The sequence below is a fragment of the Loxodonta africana genome, chromosome 9, assembly GCF_030014295.1.
Source record: "Loxodonta africana isolate mLoxAfr1 chromosome 9, mLoxAfr1.hap2, whole genome shotgun sequence".
NCBI lineage: Eukaryota > Metazoa > Chordata > Mammalia > Proboscidea > Elephantidae > Loxodonta > Loxodonta africana.
Window position 1 is genome coordinate 65,375,217 of NC_087350.1, and position 18,975 is coordinate 65,394,191.

Sequence of the window (18,975 nt, forward strand, 5' to 3'; positions counted from 1 at the left end):
AGCATCTTGGATAGATCTGTTCCCATCTTTCACAATATCAGGGAAGTTTTCTGCCAACAAATATTCAATAATTCTCTCCGTATTTTCTGTTACCCGTCCCCCCCGCCCCCCCACTCCTAGTCTGGTACTCCAATCCTCTTGATGGAGTCCCACATAATTTTTAGGGTTTCTTCATTTTTTTTAATTCTTTTGTCTGATTTTTCCTCAAATAAGCTGGTGTCAAGTGCTTTATCTTCAATCTCACTAATTCTGACTTCCATTGCCTCAATTCTTCTTGTGACTTTCTATTGAGTTGTCTAATTCTAAAACTTTATTGTTTAATCTTCTGGATTTCTGTTTGTTTGTCTCTGTGGTTTATTGTAGCATGTTAAATTTGTCGTTGTGCTCTTCTACAATCCGTTTAAGTTCCTCTATTGCTTTATCTGTGTGTTCCTTGGCTTGTTCTGCATTTTGCCAGATCTCCTTCCTGATCTCTTGAAGAGTTCTGAGTATTAATCTTTTGTATTCTACCTCCAGTAATTCCAGGATTTTTTCCTTTTTCTGGAAGATTTCTTGATTCTTTGTTTTGGGAGCTTGCTGAAGCCATCATGGTCTGCCTCCTTATGTGATTTGATATCAACTGTTGTCTCCAAGCCATCGATAAGTTCTTATATTTATTTATTTTATGTTTGCTTACTGTGTGCTAGCTCCTTGTTTTGTCATATTTTCATATGCCCAAATAGGCTTCTTATGTGAGCTAGTTTGATTATTGGTGCCTTTGAAGCTCTAACGTCCTGTGTCCAGGTGGTTAGAGTTGTTGCTAGGTATGTAAGCCCAGGAGTCTGTTTACTTTTCTTGTATGGGTTCAGCTCAGGTGTCTAGATAGTCAGTCACCAAGTGTGTGGTGCAGGCTCTTATCTACAGTCCTAGATGGGCAGGGGTGATTGGAAGAGGCACAGGTATCTGGCTGCAGTAGGGGGTCACGTGCTGAGCAAGGCAGGGGCTGACAGCTGCTCCTGAGTGTCTGGGAGGAAAGCTTGTCCCTGTTCCTTAGAGTGCATAGGTGGGTGGCTTTTGCAGCCAGACTGTGGACACCCAATGCTGTTGGCTGTAAGGACTGGGAGGCACAATTTATTCTTGGACCCGTGTTGCAGGTGGCTAGGTGGTGTGAGTGGAGCCACCAGTCTTCAGGACCCTGATATGGATAGGTGATGATCCAGCTTAATGGGCAGAGCGGTGTCAAATATCACGAAGCTGCCACTCCACCATACAGCTGATACAGTAAAGTTAGACTTCAGGTATATACCCTGTTGTACTGTGCTAATGAGGGCCTACACTGTTGAAATGGCCACACACACATCTGTGCAGGGGTGAAAGGCGTTCAAAGTCTATGGACCCCTTATGCCTATGCCTAGGCAAAGGAAATGTACCTCCCCTGAGTTCCCAGCTTAGGGGAGCTGGCAGATTATTTTTTCCTATTTGTTAATTTGTTCCCTGTCCCAGGTGGGGAGAACGGCTGAGAGCATGTGACGGGCCCTACTTCCAGCCCAGGGGAAGCAGCAATCAGCAATCACTGAATGGAGCCTGGAACTTGTGCAGAGCAGGGAGGGAGCAGAGAGAGAGGTTCTTTCCAAACAACGGGTTTTTAGATCCGTGCAGTAGGTTAGATGCATGTACTTATCTTTTGCCAACTGAGGGCTGTTTCTCACTGGTTCTGGAGGGTTGAACAGTCTCTCAGCCACTCAGTCTCTCCCCATATGGAAAACAATTCCCCAATGCCATTGTTTGCCTCACTGTGGCCATCAGCTGATCCAACCCGTAGGGTGCTGGTTCCTGCTGAGTCAGTTCTGGCAAGTCCTTGCTGCTTCTGAACCATTTCTCCCTTCCCCTCCCACTCAGTCTGATTCCTTAACTTTGTCTGTGATGTTCATGGCTCCTAGATTGTCATATATAATCGATTCACTTGTTTTTTGGGGTCTTTGTTGTAAAAGGGACCACCGGAAGCATCTGACTACCGTCTTGGCCCTGCGTCAGAAATATTTTTAAAACATAAAACAATATAATAGAAGTAAAGCAAAAGTCATCAGATCAAGACACAGTCAATGTAAAATACTCAGAAAGGTCAAAAATAAAATGTGGCAAAGATATATCAAACAAACTGCCCTGGCAGTATTAATAACAGAAAAATAGAATCCAAGGCTTAAGCCTTAAATGTAATAAAGAGAATTATTTTATGGGATAAAAAGAATTATTTTATATGATAAGGAGAATCATTTTATATGAAAGAAGTTAAAGACAGTAAAGAAATATTAATGTTTGTCATGGTCTAAATTTTCTAAATACACATTTTTATATATATATATATATAAAAGTTGCTGTTGACTTGATTCTGACTCATAGCAACTGTATAGGACAGAATAGAACTGACCCATAGGGTTTCCAAGGAGCACCTGATGGATTGGAATTGCCAACCTTTTGATTAGAAGCCATAGTTCTTAACCACTATGATTTTTATCAGGCACCTATGGATCTATTACCAATCAAATGGATAACAAATAAAACTGTAAAAAATTTGAATAAATGTTAAATAATACAGATAATAAGCTTGAATTAGTAGATATATTAAACATGTATAAATAACACAGTTTTATTTTAAATGTTCAGGAAACTGTTGCACAGAGAAACAGCTCAGCAAGAAAACCTCATTAAGTTCTCAAAATTGGAACTTTCTCAGACCATATTTTCTGACCACAAAGCCTAAGCAGACACTAATAACAAAACAGAAATAAAATCCCTACTATAGGGAAGAGGAACTTTTGACTGCTTCTGCCCATGCTACAGGGTTCTCTGCCCACTCTCTTCCTGCCTCACACTCCCCACCCAGGCCAGGTGGTTTTACAGCTGCTCTGCTCAGTTTCTCTTCTGTTTCCAAATCTAAATGCCTGGGTGCCTGGAATGACCAGTCAGCTCTTGCCACATGATGATGCCTGACTGGTCCTGAGATCTAGAGTAGGATCTCTGTTGAAGCTTGAGCCTGAGCTCTGTGCTCCAGTCTGTTTTTTCCAGAGCCTCTCACTGAGCATTAGTATAAACTGGATCAGCTATTAATAAAATAGTACTTTGATTCCCATTTGCTTATCGTTTCTTTTATATGTTGTTGTTGCCATAGAGTTGATTCTGACTCATAGCGACCCTATATGACAGAGTAGAACTGCTCCACAGGGTTTCATAGGCTGGAATCTTTTTTTCTTTTTTTAATTAAAAAAAAAAAAAAATTATTGTGGTGAAACAAATATAACAAAAAGTTGCCAACTTAACCATTTGTAAATGTACAGTTGAGTAATATTAATTACATTCATCATGTCATGCTGCCATCACCACTAGGTCATTATATTATAACGATTAAATGTAGCTGGAATTAGATGAATCATAAACAGGGAAAAATATAGTTTAGTCAGCATTTCTAAAGTATAGATTCTAATTCTATGAGTAGTATCCAAACAACAGCAGCAAATGTTTCTTCAGGAGTGTTTATTAGTCAAATGCAATTATTTTAGGCAGAAACTGGGCAGATAAATGGCAATAATAAAAAAAAAAAAGGATGAATGTAGAACACAGCTTTATTATAGCAATATATGAAACAAATGACTTTAAATGTTCAAAACAACACTATATATTATGATCGATGGTGTTACTCAGCTCACTCAAGTTTGGGGGAATTGTTTATAGAATTTTTGAAATTCACTGACCTTCATAAAGACTTGGGTTTGAGATGCATATACACGTTTGTGTTAAAGGCATGTAAATTTTCACTCTCCCAGCATTATTCATAATCTCAGCATTTGCATACATCTGCAGTAAATTAGCCAAGCTCAAGGCCTTTTATTCCTAGAAGAACTGGCACAGTACATTTTTCGTTTGGCAACATGCTTAAAGGAAGCCAGGTTTTGACCAAGTTCCTTTTTCTTTTTTAGCAAAAAGAACCTTTTCACCTGGGCATCCAGTCCAACCCCTAAAGACTGACAACATCCTTGAAACGACTCCTTTAAAAACAGTCTAGACAGCTATTTCCATTTTAATAGTTGGCTGAGGATTATACCTTTCAATCTGAAAGTCTTCAGCTTTGAAATCAGCAATTGTCTCAGCTTTTCCAAGAGTGCCGAGCTTGGGGAAAGGTCTTGGTTCTCATGGAAGCTGAACTTTCAGGGGCTCAGTGTGATTCAGGTAAATATGTGTATCTCCCGAAGTATGTACAAAGTCACCTGGCTTCAGGCTCATGATGTGTTCCATCATGTAGGTGAGCAGGTGGTAGCTGGCCATGTTGAAAGGCACCCCTCTTCCCCCCGGGACCATGTCTCCTGAGCTCTGGTACAGCTGGCAGGACAGCTTACTGTTCACCACCTAGAACTGGCAGACGGCATGGCAGGGAGGCAACACCCTCTGAGGAAGGTCTTTCGGGTTCCAAGCACACGTGAGGATTCTTCTGTCCTCAGGGTTACTTTTGATTGTGTCAATAACTTTTTGCAGCTGGTCTACTCCTTGGCCTGAATAATCTGAATTCATATCTTTATGTTCTGCCCCAAAATGCCTCCACTAAAAGCCATAAACTGGGCCTAAATCTCCTTCTTCTCTCCTGGAGAACCCCAGGCTGTCCAAAAAGTCTCGGGCCCCATTGACATCCCAGATCTTCACTCCCTTGGAAGACAGTTCTTTAGCATTGATGGATCCCTTGATAGCAAAAACCAAACCTGTTGCCATGGAGTTGATTCCGACTCATAGCGACTCTATAGGACAGAGGTAAAATTGCCCCATATAGTTCCCAAGGAGTGGCTGGTGGAGTCAAGACCTTTTGGTTAGCAGGCAAACTTTTAACTACTGTGCCACCAGAGTTCCACAGCAACTCTTCCAAAACATCCTTCCAGAACAGACGCTTGGTCGTTAGCAGAGGAAACACACTCTCAAGCCGACTGCAGCGCGCCTGCATGCCAAACACCGACAGGGTGCCGGTGCCGGCGCCGTCCTCCTTGACACCACAGGGTGGATGCGTTGGATCCGGCCCGGCACTGCAGCTCGCGGTGGAGACTGCGGCCGGCATGGCGCGGAGGACGCGGGTGCGCGGCGGCGAGTGCCAGCAGGAAGCTAGGCTGTCATCTTCACAGCAGCAGATCGCCAGGTCTTTTCTCCCAGGGAGCCACTGGTGGGTTCCAACTACCGACCTTTCGGTTAGCCGCCGAGCGCTTAACCATTGCGCCACCAAGGCTCCTTTTCTTATGTATAGCGCCTCAGAAACCTCTAGGGAGAAGTATAGGATGGCTAGATGAGGATGATTTATGTATTTCTGTATCCCCAGATATAGATAAATATTACTGACAAACGTGTCATCAAAATGTCCCCTTGATTTCTAGCTTTTACCCAAAGGAGCCCTGGTGACGCAAGGGTTAAATGCTCAGCTGCTACTGAAAGGTGAAAGGTCGGAGACTGGAACCTACCAGCCGATCCTCCGATCCTCCGGAGAAAAGACCTGGAGATTTGCTTCTGTAAAGGTTACAGACTGAGAAACCCTGCAGGGCAATTCTGCTCTATCCTATAGGATTGCTGTGAGTCTGATCCAACCACACTGCACACAACAACAATCAACTGCAAAATAGAAAAAAAAAAAAAAAAAAAACTCCATCCCACAAAAAAATAGCATTAAGAGAGTATCGCAAACTGCTTAGAAAATACAACTTTAAAAAATAATAAACAAAATGTTGTGTACACATACAAACCAAAACCACCCATTGTGGTCCAGTGGATTCCGACTCATCGCAGCCCTATAGGACGAAGTAGAACCCTCCCCTATGGTTTCTAAGGCTGTAAGTTAAGCAGACTGCCACATCTTTGTACCACAGAGCAGCTAGTGGGTTCAACCGCCTTTTTGGTTAGCAGCCCAACGCTTAACCACTGCGCTATCAAGGCTCCTCATATCCATACAATGGAATATTATTCAGCCATCCTTTTTTGTTTGTTTGTTTTAAAGAGAAATGAAGCTCTGATACATGTTAGGACGTGGATGAGCCTTGAAAGCACGATGTGAGTGAAATAAGCCAAACCCAAAAGAACAAATAGTATATGATCCCACTTAAATAAAATATCGAGGAAAGGTAAAGGCATACAGACGGAAGCTTATTAGTGGTTACCATGGGCTAGGGGGAGGAGAAAATGGAGATTTGTTGCTTAAGGAGCACTAAGCTTCTGTTTGTGGTAAAGACAAACTTTTGGGAAATAGATAATAGTGATGGTTGCACAACATGGTAAATGCAATTCATGTCACTGAATTGTACACCCAAAATGGCGTACAATTGTTATATTACGTTTTACCACACTTTAAAAAACTGAATGGGATACTCCATTTAATAATGCTTTTAAGCACAGTGGTTAAGACCTCAGCTGCTAACCAAAAGATCGGCAGTTTGAATCCAGCAGCCTGTCCTTGGAAACTCTATGGAGCAGTTCTACTCTGGGTTGCTATGAGTCACAGTTGACAAGACGGCAACAGATTTGGTTTGGTTTTTTGATTTATTACTAAACAAAGAAGAAGAATGTATTAACATTTAACAAGAAATTTAAACAAAATCCACCCTGAAGAAATGAATAAAATCAAAATAATAAAGGCAAAAACTAATTAATTAGGAAGCACCAAAAAAAAAAGGGTAGAACAGATAAATAAATCCAAGGACTATTTCTCTGGGAAAACAGAAGACAAAGAGGTTAATCTCTGACAAGTCTAATTACTAACAAAAAATAAGGCAACACAAATAGTTACATTTAGCCTGAGAAAAAAGATTTTAATATACCCTGAGAAAAAGGATGAATATGAAGATTTCAATAAAATACACAAACCTCACCGTTTCCAAGCTCTTTACCAACTGATTATACTCCTACTGTGTCCCAAAGTTTTACTCCTAGCTGCAGGAGCCCTAAAGCTACCCCTCATCAGGAAGGCCAGGAAAATTCTTTTAGAACAAGGCCATTGGCCGACTTTTCATGTTTGGCAGGGCAGTTTGAACTCTTTCTCTACCTAAAAATGAAAAAGTTCAGGTTACTCTCCAGCTTCAGGGCACAATGACCATTCCTTTCAAGCAGCGTGACCTTGTCTCTTTTCAAGCTAAACTCAGCCCTACTCTTAGTCCTGTAAGAAAGCCTAACTGAAAAACAAGCTTGGAGAATGTGAAGACCAGAAGGCATAGAGCCCAGAGTTCAAATACTGGAAAATACTGAACTAAGAACTTTGTTAGAGAAGAAGGCAAATTGGGAAGTGGAGCAGGTAGGGTGGAGATAATAAATGTTCCATGAAAAAAAAAGAAAATAGAAAACTTTTGCACCAGGCTAATCAATTACATTTCTGATCCAGTCCCACCTTTTCTAAGTTTTCCTTGTGTAACTTCTGATTTTATCGTTTATGTAAATCGGAGATAATCACCACTTATCTCACAGCAATGTTGGGAGGAAATAAGGTAAGATATGTGAACTGTTCTGCAAAGAGCAAAGCTTGATACGATGGTAGTGCAGAGGAGCAGGGAGCTTCATTGCTCCTTGGGGATGAGATGGGCAACACGTGCCTAAGATCTGTTCTAAAGCAGTAATGACCTCCAGCTTTCAAGTGCAGCAGCCCTCCCTTCACAATTTCAAGTGCAACACATTGCCCAAAGCTGCTGGTGGGCTGCCATATGTGAAGAAGATCTGTTATAGGAAGACCTGTTACAGATTGTCCCAGTCCAGGTAGGGGAGTGTATTTCCAGAGCCCACTCATCTCACAAGGATGCAAATAAGGGCAACACATAACCTGGTCTCCTGCCCCTCAGGACCCAGATTTCTTGACCACCAGGGTCTTTGGCAAAAAGAGCTGCAAAGGTTGGGTGAAAGTATGACTTTTAACTTTGTTGAACAAATATTTGAAAACCCCATCAGACTCAGATCCATGTGAAAAAGCACAGAGCAGCAAAGGACCATCAGGAGACAGCTCAGCCCAAGTGGAACTAGGGATTTATGGATTTATTTGTACTTATTTGTGCTTTGGTATTCTCTATCTCCTCCAACAAATATTCAGTGAAATCAACATTGATCATGAATGCTCTGTGGAATAGATTTTCTTTAGGAAGAAGTGAAAAGAAGAGTCTGGTGTCATGAGTAGCAAGATGGGAGATAGAAATTCATAAAACAGACCACAGTACAAAGGGGCTTAAGTTCATGATAATGGCTCATTTCATATCACTGGAGGAAAGAAGAGATTATTTTTAAAAAATGATGTGGTTAATCATTTGGGTAAAACTATAAATTGGACAACCATTTAGAGAAAAAAAAGATCCTTACTGTGAAAATGCCATCAGAGTGGTGTCTGACCTACTCTAACTTCACAAGGGGGAAGGAGAATCAAGATCAACAGCCCAAGGCTGACACCTATGAGGTGGAGGTCAGATATGCCTCCTCTCTCCGCCATCTTTACCAACTCTGACACCAACCGTTCCTCCCGAGGCACTCTCTACTTCTCTGCTGGGTTCGATAATTCATTGCAACGGCCACAGACAATACCCAAAATTAGGGGGTTTATTAGGGAAGTAATAATTACAACTCAGGCTCAGGAACACTCAGGTTACAGTTCTTCCATCAGAACAGTCTCTTCCCAGCCATGCTCACAAGCATACATCTCCCTGGCCCTTGGCCTCTGTCCAAAGGCACTCAGCTTTCTCACTCAGTGGGCCAGAAAACTCGGCATAACGTCTCCTGCTGCCAGGTCTCTGCTTCTAGGTCTCTGTGGCTGCTTCTCGCTGTCTTCAGGGTTACAGCTTCCTCTCTCTCTCTCTGTATGTGTCCTAGTTCCAGGAGCTTCTCAGGATAGGGATCCAGGGTCCAAAGGACATGCTAGCTCCTGGCTGTTCTTCCAAGGTAGTGGTGGTATCTTCTCTCTCCCATGTCTGGGGTGGCTCATTTCAAGCCCGGTGGGATGGCAAAACTGACCGGTCCATTTGGTGGGCCACAATTACTCTATTTCCACAGTCTCACCCAATCACTTGAGTGGGATTTATAAGACCATGGCTAGTAAGGCCACACAAAAGCAATCCATCCCACCGCACTTATTTTATACCCAAATGTATTCAGATCTAAATGTAAAAAGGAAATCATAGAAGAACATATAGGTGAATATTCATATAATCTGGGCATGTGAAAAGTCCTTAGAAGCATAATACAAAAGTCAGACACCACAAAGGAAAAGATCAATAAGAATAAAGTTTACATAAAAATAAACATTTCTGTAAATCAACAGCAATAAAAACAATAACAAAGAATAAATAAAAAGAAAACATAAAACTGGGAAAGTATTTACAACACAAATAATTTTGCAAACACCAAATATATTTAGAAAAAATAAAGAATTCTTATAAGTTAAAAAAATATATATATTTTTAAATTAATAACCAAAAAATGGAAATCCCATTAGAAAAATGGACAAGGGGCCAAAGCAGACATTTTATAAATGAAGTTACACAAGTGGTCATTAATTGGGGCCGGGTGTGTATATGTGTGTGTGTTTCAAGTTCAGCTGTTATCAAATAAATGCAAATAAAACAAGGGGGTGTCACTTTGTTTACTAGATTGACAAAGGTACAAAATATAACGCCTAATGTTATTGATGATATGAAACAACTCTCATTCACCAAGAGGGGAATGTAATTAGCACACATTTTCTGAAGAAAACTTGGCAATATAAATTAAAAGTCTTTAAAAATGTGTTTACATTGTCTAGCAATGTGAACTGGAGAAATTTATCTATCCTAAGAAGTAAACTTTTTTGAATACAGAAAAGTGTTAAACTCCGTAAAAGACCGAAAATTACAAGTAGGTTAAGTAAGCCATGATACACATATACAGTGTTATATTGTTAAAAATTAATAGCATTTACTGTCTTTGACAAATATTCATAGTATATTGCAAAACAGTTTATTAAGTATAATCCCATTTTTATTGTATACAGAGAGAGAGAGGGATAAATCTGGAGGAGTTTACAAGTTAAAAGTTCTTTTGGTTATAAGAAACTAAGGTTCACCTATAAAAAAAAAAATTTTTTTTTTTTTTTTCACCTAAGCCAACTTAAAAACAAACAAACAAGAAAAAGAAGGGATGCATTTATTGGGAAAACATTAGAGTATCTCATGAAATTGAAGGAAGAGATGAATTTTCAAGACACATTAGGAGAAGGAGCAAGAACAATGCCAAGGTCCTTCTCAATAGGTGAATTTGGGGAACTTCTTTTCTACAGCTTTGATGAAATGAATCCCGCCTAGGCTCTGTATTCTTATAGTCCAAATATAAAATTTTAAGAAGAGAGTTTCTGATTGACTCAACTTGTCCAGGAATGAACCTTTGGATTAATAAACTATGGCCTGGTGGGTAAGGCCAAGTAGTACTGACATGCAACAGGAGGTCTTTCCCTATGAATCAAGGCCTACGGCCACGGCTAGGAAGAGAGACTGTGAGCTGGGCAGATACTCCAAGAGATGCTACTATGAGAATATATATCACACTGCTAATACGGGTTACCTGGGGGGGTGAGATCGTGGATTTTTTAAAAATTGTAATTTAGATGAAGGTTTACAGAACTAGCTTCTCATTAAACAGTTAGTACACACATTGTTTTATGACATTGGTTAACAACCCCAGGACAAGTCAACACTTTCCTTTCTCAACCTTGGGTTCCCTGTTACCAGCTTTCCTGTTCCCTCCTGCCTTCTAATCCCTGCACCTGGGCTGGTGTGCCCCTTTAGTCTCATTTTGTTTTACGGGCCTGTCTAATTTTTGAATGAAGGGTGAACCTCAGGACTTCATTACTGAGATTACTGAAGGTGTCTGGGGGCCATACTCCCAGGGTTTCTCCAGTCTCTGTCAGGCCAGTAAGTCTGGTCTTTTTTTGTGAGTTAGAATTGTGTTCTACATTTTTCTCCAGCTTTGTTCGGGACCCTCTACTGTGATTCCTGTCAGAGCAGTCAGTGGTGGTAGCCAGGCACCATCTAGTTGTACTAGACTCAGTCTGATAGAGGCCGTGGAAGTTGTGGTTGTGAATATTTTTGTTTTGTTTTGTGTTATTCAGAATAGTTTTGGTTGCAAGTGACAGAAACACAACCATCTTAGGCAAAAGGTGGAAATTATTGGTAGTCTACTATAAATGCAGAGAGCGGGGAACAGCTGGCTTCAGGAATGGCTAGGAACAGACTCTCTGACACAGCTGCCAGAGCCTTCTCCCCAACTTTCATTTCTAATTCTCTCTGAAACATCAGAGAGTTGCTTTCTTCAGACTGGATTCCTCCACACAACAGGAAATATGGCTGCAAGAAACTCCTTGGCCTTGCATCTTCCAGTTTCACCGCCAAAAGGAGACTGATATTTACTCTGTCTGATTCTAAATGTAAAAACCCCAGAGAAGACTCTGCTTAGTTGACTTAGTTAACAGAATTCTTTCAGGTCCTGTCCACCTTTGTATCCACACTACCTGGCACATGACAGGGCCTCAATACACGTGTTAAACACGTAAGTGGATGTGAGGGAAATGGAGAGGGCCTAATCAAGGATGACTCCCAAGTTTGGGTGACCAATTGGGTTGGTGATACCATTAACTCCACCGGGCTTCAGAAGAGTAACAGCAGGCTTGGAAGGCCTAGGAGCATTGCTTAGAGGTTCCAGCTCCACCAAAGACCACCTGTGTGACTGTGAGCAAGTTATTTCAACCTTCGGTATCCCTATCCATGCAAAATGGGGATAATAGCAACATAGAGAGGACATTGTGAAGATTACATAAAACACAGTGGGCAAAGTGTTCAATAATCATTGACTAATATTAGTATTTTCTTTGAGCCATACTGCACTATGCTTTCCCTTTCACTGTCTTTGTGGTTCAAACTGATTTTTTTCCTAATGAGAATGTAAGTTTTGTGTTTCAGCCTTTATGCCAATTAATTGGTCTGTTTCTCCAGTGTGTAGGTCAAGGATACACACTTAATTGTGCTTATCTCAGTGGGGATAAATAACTTTGGAGCCCCTACTTTTGCTCTAGTCCATATCATAACAGAGTCTGTGGAGGAAGAATACTCTTGGCAGACTTCTAAGCAGTCATAGCAGGAAGATGGTGACCACCATTTTCAGGAAGCAGCAGAGTCTGAGACATACTCATTACTGTTACCCTACACATTACTATTACCCACACCCAATTGAGAAGCTTAAATGAATTAATGAGTTAATGGGTATACCCAAAAGGAGTTGGCTTCTCTTTTTAATAATTAAGGTTGAGACTAAATTTCCCGTTCTCTGGGTTTTTAACTATCAACTAAGGGATTGGAAGACATCCTTTACCTGGAAGAACATGTAAGTTTGAAAGCAAAAACTTTTTATACGGTTCTTCTTAATTTTTCCCAATATAGGACTATGGCCTTAGGATCACCCCCACTCTCTAGACTGGCCATGCTTTGAAGGTATAAATGGAACCCAGAATAACCAAAAAAAAAGAAAAAAAGCCAAACCTATTGCCATCGAGTCGATTCCAACTCATAGCGACCCTTTGAAGGTGTAAGTAGAACCCAGAATATGAAGGAAATTTTGTAAGCATGTGAGGAATATCCTCACAAATTTTACTTTCTTTTTATTAGTAGAATAAATTTTAATATTTTACATAAAGGTCTTAATTTTTATAACATCCTCAAATATGTTAGATCAGATCATATTTTCCAAAGTTGGTTGCACCAATATATATCCTAACCCACATGCTCTGATTATAGATATGTGCAAGTAATAAGTTTCTTTCAAAAGATGCCAATCACACCTCAGTAACTATTGACCTCTGCACCATAACCAAAATTTAGACCATAACACTTGACTTAGTCTTTCCCTATGCCCTGTTCTGCCTTAGTGCAATAAGAAAAACCAAAGACAGAGTTACATTCCCTGAGTTTGATTCCTGGCTTAGCTACTGACTAGTTTCATGACCTCAGATGAGTGACTTAACCTTTCTATGCCTCTGTTTCTTTATCTGTATAATGGGAATAATAATTGTTCTTACCTCGTAGGGTTAACTGAGTTAATTAATTAATTGAGATAATATACATAAAAGTCATAGAACTGTTCTGAACACATAAAAATATGCTTAATACAAGCTCATATTATTTACTCAGGGTTTTACCATTGTTTAAGCAGCTGATATAGAAGGAGAAAAAGGAGTAAACAGAGAAATGTTTAAATTTAAATACTGGGCTGATTTTTTCTACTCAGGTTAATAAGAGAAGGCATGGAATCAGCTGTTCATTCACTGTACTGCTGTTTGCTCTGTGGGGCATTTTTTTGGACAACAATATCCCAGCATGCTGTGGCAGAACTGGGGCTGCCCCTGGAGGGAGCTGGTCTGATCCACACACTCTTTAGAAGCTGAAGTTTGGGAGTGGATGTGCGTGTGTGGAGGGAAAGACAGAGAGAGACGAGAGCACTGCAAGGAAAGCTAACCCTGAGGAGGAAACAGGACAAAATTCAGGACATTAAGAGCACCAGGGACAAACCACATACTTCCTCATTTCTCCCAAGTCCAGGCCCCATGGAAAGCAGGTCACATCTACCCTCGACCTTGGTGCAGGGCAGTAGGCAACAATGAGACAAAGCATGCAGAGAAACTTGTGCCAATGGGATTCAAGCTGAGGATGCTGGGCTAGGAGTGAGCTTAGGAGGAGAGGAGGGACAAGGCAGAATATCCCTCAGAGTCTAGCAGCCTTCCTGCTTCACTCAGTGAGGGAGAAACAAGGGCCTGACTCCCCAAGTTCTCAATGACTTACAATCCCACCCCCTTTGCTCTGAGCACCTCAACATATGGAGACTCTGTCTCATGGGTCAAATGTTTAGTCCAGATTTAGTGCTAAAAATGGAATGCATGGAAGCAGAGATGGTAGGGAAGGGGGAGGAAAAGAAAAAAGAATGTCTTGAGTGCCTATTACAAGTCAGGAAAAGAGTTGGGTCCTCTTCCATGATCTCATGTAGGTCTTCAAAATGACTCTGAGTTTGAGTTCAATACTTTTATTTTACTTCTACGTAAAGAACTGAAGTTTGGTGTTAGAACTGGAATTTGAATCTAGTGTTGGTTCCAAGCAGTGTGATCTTCCAAGTACACCACATTGATCCCCACACTGAAAAATTTAAATGTTTATCCCCAGGAATACAATCATTCCCCTAACCATGGTTCCACGAAAAGGAGGGAAAACAGGACAGTAGCTGCCAAAGCAGACTTACATTTACAATAGCAGGATATGCTGAGTGCAGCTGAGGTCTCTGGGTATCATACCCGTCAGTCACCTGCTCTCATCCTGTGTGTTTACAAGTCAGGAAGTGAAGTGGGAGTGGCAACGGTGAGGGGCAAAATTGACAAGCAAGCAAACTTTAGGAGCTTCACTCAGCACACTCACATTTTGATATCGGCAGGATAGAGAAAACGGCAAAATGTATTGGCCTGGAATCAAACCTGGGGCTCCCAGGTGTAAAGCAAGAATTCTCCTGCTGAACTACCACTGCACCTTTGGTTCAAATCCTGGTTCCACTCCTGGTTTTCTGTGCCCCCTCATAGGGTTGTTTTGAGAAGTAGGATAAGCATCAGCAGCGTGTAGTGTTCACCGACTTCATATATCAGAGGGTAACCCTAGGCTTCTCCAAAGGGTTTCAGAGTCCTGTCAGTTCAAGGCCTTAAACACTTCAAATCAGCCTTCTTCCCCGGCCTCAGTTCAGAGTGCCAGAATGCTCAGCCAAACATCACATCTGACCTCATCATAGTTACAGAAATGTAGATTTGAAAGAAAAAAAAGTTTCTAATACAACTTTAAACTTGTATTCTACTGTCACACCACCTATCTATAGTCCACTAGTAATTAATACAGTGTACAAACTTAGTTGTCTTTAAATCATGTTTGTCTTACTGCACCTCCAATGTGGTGTGGCCCTGGGAGATGTGGGTTACATACCCATCTCATTCTGTGCACTGTGGGAAGGTATGGTATTCAGTCCCCGCCAAAAATGTCAACTTGGTTAGGCCATGATTCCCACTATTGTGTGGTTGTCCTCCATTTTGTGATTGTAATTTTATGTTAAAGAGGATTAGGGCAGGACTGTAACACCCTCACCCAGGTCACATCCCTGACCCAATGTAAAGGGAGTTTCCCTGGAGTGTGGCCTGCACCACATTTTAAAAAGGAAAAGGGAGGGAACAGAAATGGGGACCTCATACTACCAAGAAAGCAGCACCAGGAGCAAAGCATGTCCTTTGGACCTGGGGTTCCTGCACACAGAAGCTCCTGGACAAAGACTGATGACCAAGACCTTCCTCCAGAGTTGACAGAGAAAACCGTCCCCTGGAGCTGACACCCTGAATTTGGACTTGTAACCTACTAGACTGTGAGAAAATAAATTTCTCTTTGTTAAACCCATCCACATGTGGTATTTCTGTTATAGCAGCACTAGATGACTAAGGCAAGTCATTTGGGGAGAAAGAGTCATTTCCCCTTTGGAGTTCCTTACCTACTTGTCACATTTGACCTTGAATGCATCTCTGGTATGGTGGTTTAGTTCAGCAGTGGTGGCTCTTCTTCTGGAGTCAATCCCAGATAATTTTTTTTTTTTTTTTTACCATTTTGACATTTAGTACACTCACAATGAACACCACTGTCTAGTACCAGGATGTTTCATCCTCCCAAAGGGAAACTCCCTACCCATTAAGCAGTCATTCCCCATTCCCCATTTCCCCATTACCCCCTTACCCCAGTCTCTGGCAACTGCTAATCTGCCTCTGTCTCTATGGATTTGCATTTTCTGCATATTTAATATAAATGTAACCATACAGATAATGTATTTTCGAGAGCCAAGGCTAACCCATCTGTCTGAGAGGCCTGGGACAATCAAGGACTTTCAGGCCTAATGGCCCTATAATGGTCTAGCCCACCTTGACTGCCGCCACGCAGTGAATTACTTAATATGGCCTTTCTAGCCATGTCTTGTGACTCCCTCAAAATGATTAGGTGGGGCTATGCAAATAAAGCACATGGAACCCTTGGGCAATGAGACTATGCAAATAAGGTGTATGGAACCCTAAAGAGGGAATTGGTCAGTTTTGCTATCCTGCTATGTTTAAAGGGAGACAATCCCAGAGGCAGGGAGGGAGACCTCACTACCATCAAGAAGAATAGCCAGGAGTGAAGTGTGTCCTTTGGACCTAGGTTTCCTGCACTGAGAACCTTCTAACCCAGGGGACAAAGAGAGCTATAATGCCAGAGAAAGCTCAAGACAGCGAGAGGCTGTGGCAATTGCAGCAGAGAAACAACCCGCAGCAGAACCAGGAGACCAGTGTGAGACGTTGCAGTGGGCTTCCCGGCGCAAGGAGTGAGAGGGCTGAGTGCCTTTATCCAGAGGCTTACTGGGGGAATTGTGTGCCTCTTGGCACTTGTCAGTGGAGTTAAAGAGCTTGTAACACTTGCTCACGTAGGGCAGGGGCAGAGAAGCCTGCCTGTGGGTGTGGCAAGAAGTTATCCTCACCGAAGTACTGTATCCTGAGTCATTCCTGGCCCTGAATTGTAATCTGTTACTTCCCTAATAAACCCCATAACTGTGAGTGTAGTCTGTGAGTTCTCTGTGGCCATTGTAACAAAATACTGAACTGAGCAGAGGAGTAGAGAGTGCCGTGGGAGGGATGGCTGGTGACAGAATTAGTAAAACAGTTGGAGGGTGGAGGTGTGTTTGATCTGTACCTCAGAGGAATCAGCTTTGGGCTGATGTTGATGCTGTTGATTTTGATTCTCTCGCTCCCCCAGAAGCTAGATGAAGGGGTCTGACGCTGCATCATTTTTACAATTGCCCCCAATAGGTGACTGTCTTGGGTGAGGAAAGAGGTTTGCTTGGGCTGCTGCTTCAGTGATTCCAAGTGATGCCCTGACTCTGGCCTATCCTGACACAGCCTGGCCTTACACATCAAAGCCAAGAGCCCCAAAACTGCAGTAACAGGCTTGTCTGCTATAAGGAGCAAGCCCTGTGATTGTATGTAAAGCCAAAGAAGTAAGATATGATTTCTGGAGGAAAGAGTATAGGTTGACAAGAGGGTCCAGGACAGATCTCTGAGGAATTCCAACACAAAGAGACTGGATAGAGCAAGACTTGATAAAATCTGTTGCCATTAAGTTGATTCTGACTCACAGCAACCGCATGAGTGTCAGAGTAGAACTGCACTCCAGAGGGTTTTCAGTGACTGAAATACGCTGCATAGGGTTTTCAATGGCTGTAATCTTTTTGGGAGCAGATCACCAGGTCCCTCCCCTGTGGAGCCACTGGGTGATTTGAACCACTAGCCTTTTGGTTAGAAGTTGAGCACTTACTATTTGTGCCACCCAGGGACCTGGAGTTGATAAAGGAGACTAAGAAAAAGTGGTCATGGAAGAAAGAGGAAAACCTAGGAATGTGAGATGTCACAGAGCCCAGAAGAAAGCATGATTCAAGAAGAAGGGTCAGTGGAGGTCAAGTAAAGTGAGGACTGAAAAGTAAGCTTCCCAAGAGCAGTTTTGGTAGTGAGATGCCTCGGCAAGAAACCAGCTTGCTGTGGGCTGAAGGTGACGGGGTAGAGACAGCAAGGGTAATCCACACTCTCAAAAAGCTCAACTGTAAAGGAAAGAAGAACAAGTGATTGTATCTAAAGAGGAGCATGAGGTCTAGGAGGGCTGTTTGGGTTTTTTTTTTTTTCTTGGACATGGAAGAAAAGAGCATATTTTAATGTTGACAGTAAGTGTCCCATAGAGAAGGGACATTTAAGATGTAAGAGAGAGGATAACCATATATTGTAGTCCCTCATATGGCAGAGGATGGGTCCAGTATAAAGATCCTCTAACGGTGAACAGAAACACAACTGCTCCAGTCATGAGGGTCTGGAGAGAAGACGCCACCAGGCACACGGTCTGTCAAACACATCTAGAAGCAGGAAGGCCCCTAGCAGTGGCTCTGTGGTGGGAGGGCAGAAAATGGCAAGTGGGAGGTACAGGTTAGGGTTCCAGGGTGACATCTACCTCATCCCCAGCTGACTAGTCCTCACATCAAAATGATTTTCCATGAACAGTGTTAACTAAATAATTGATCCAGAGCAAGCCTGGCTCCCATCAACACAACTCCCACAGGGAGTTCCTCACAGTTGTCCTAGAGATGGAAAAAAAAAAAAAAAACACCCTATTTGAGAGCCTTTCACTGTGTCAGAGGGACAGTAATGAATGGGAAAGAAGGATTAGAGCAAGATCCAGAAAGCTAAATTCCTGAGTCCCAAACTATGCTCCCACCCCACCAAATGGTGTGGGCTCGAAGAGGAGGTGACCCAACTTCATGGACAGAGCATGTTTCACAGGGGGAAGTATAAACAATATCCCATGTTTAAAAAAAATAAATAAATATGGCATCTTTTGAGTCAGAAATTATACTGTCTCTGCAGAATATGCATCCTGAGGTTTATTTGGCCTCTCAAGGGATAGTTGGCTCTATTTCCAATGAGATTACACAAAGCCAGGGCCAAGCAGAAGCAGAGAAGTAATTGTCACATCATCTCTTGCAAAGTCACATGATCAGCCAGGGCACTGGTGACTGAGTGCCAGAGGCCAGAGCACTCAAAAAGGGTAGGGGTGGGGGCTGCATCATCTCATGCAGGGTCTGCTGAAGCCTTGTCCGGTTGTGGTTTGCGGCCTCTCCAGCCTTGACTTCTCCATTCCTATTGGGTGTTCCCACCATAGCCATGGCCATGTGATTATGACGTGATTGTGAGGGTGGGGTGGGAGCAGGGCAATAGCATTAATTCTCAGGACTAGTCATAGCCCTCAGAAGAAGGAGGAAATTCATGAGGCAAAAGCTAGGGCCTTGTCTCAACACCAGTCTGATCTCCACAGTTACAAACTTCAGTGATTTTGCCTGCCTCTTGGGCTCCAG

At 42.2% G+C, this 18,975-nt stretch overlaps 1 protein-coding gene and 1 pseudogene across 3 annotated transcripts in view; one reads left to right on the plus strand and one right to left on the minus strand.

Annotated features, from left to right (window-relative positions):
* SUSD1 (sushi domain containing 1) overlaps positions 1–18,975 on the plus strand; it is a 223,587-nt gene that overhangs the window by 163,102 nt on the left and 41,510 nt on the right. The window lies entirely within an intron of this gene.
* Positions 3,667–4,894, minus strand: LOC111749872 (thymidylate synthase-like; annotated as a pseudogene).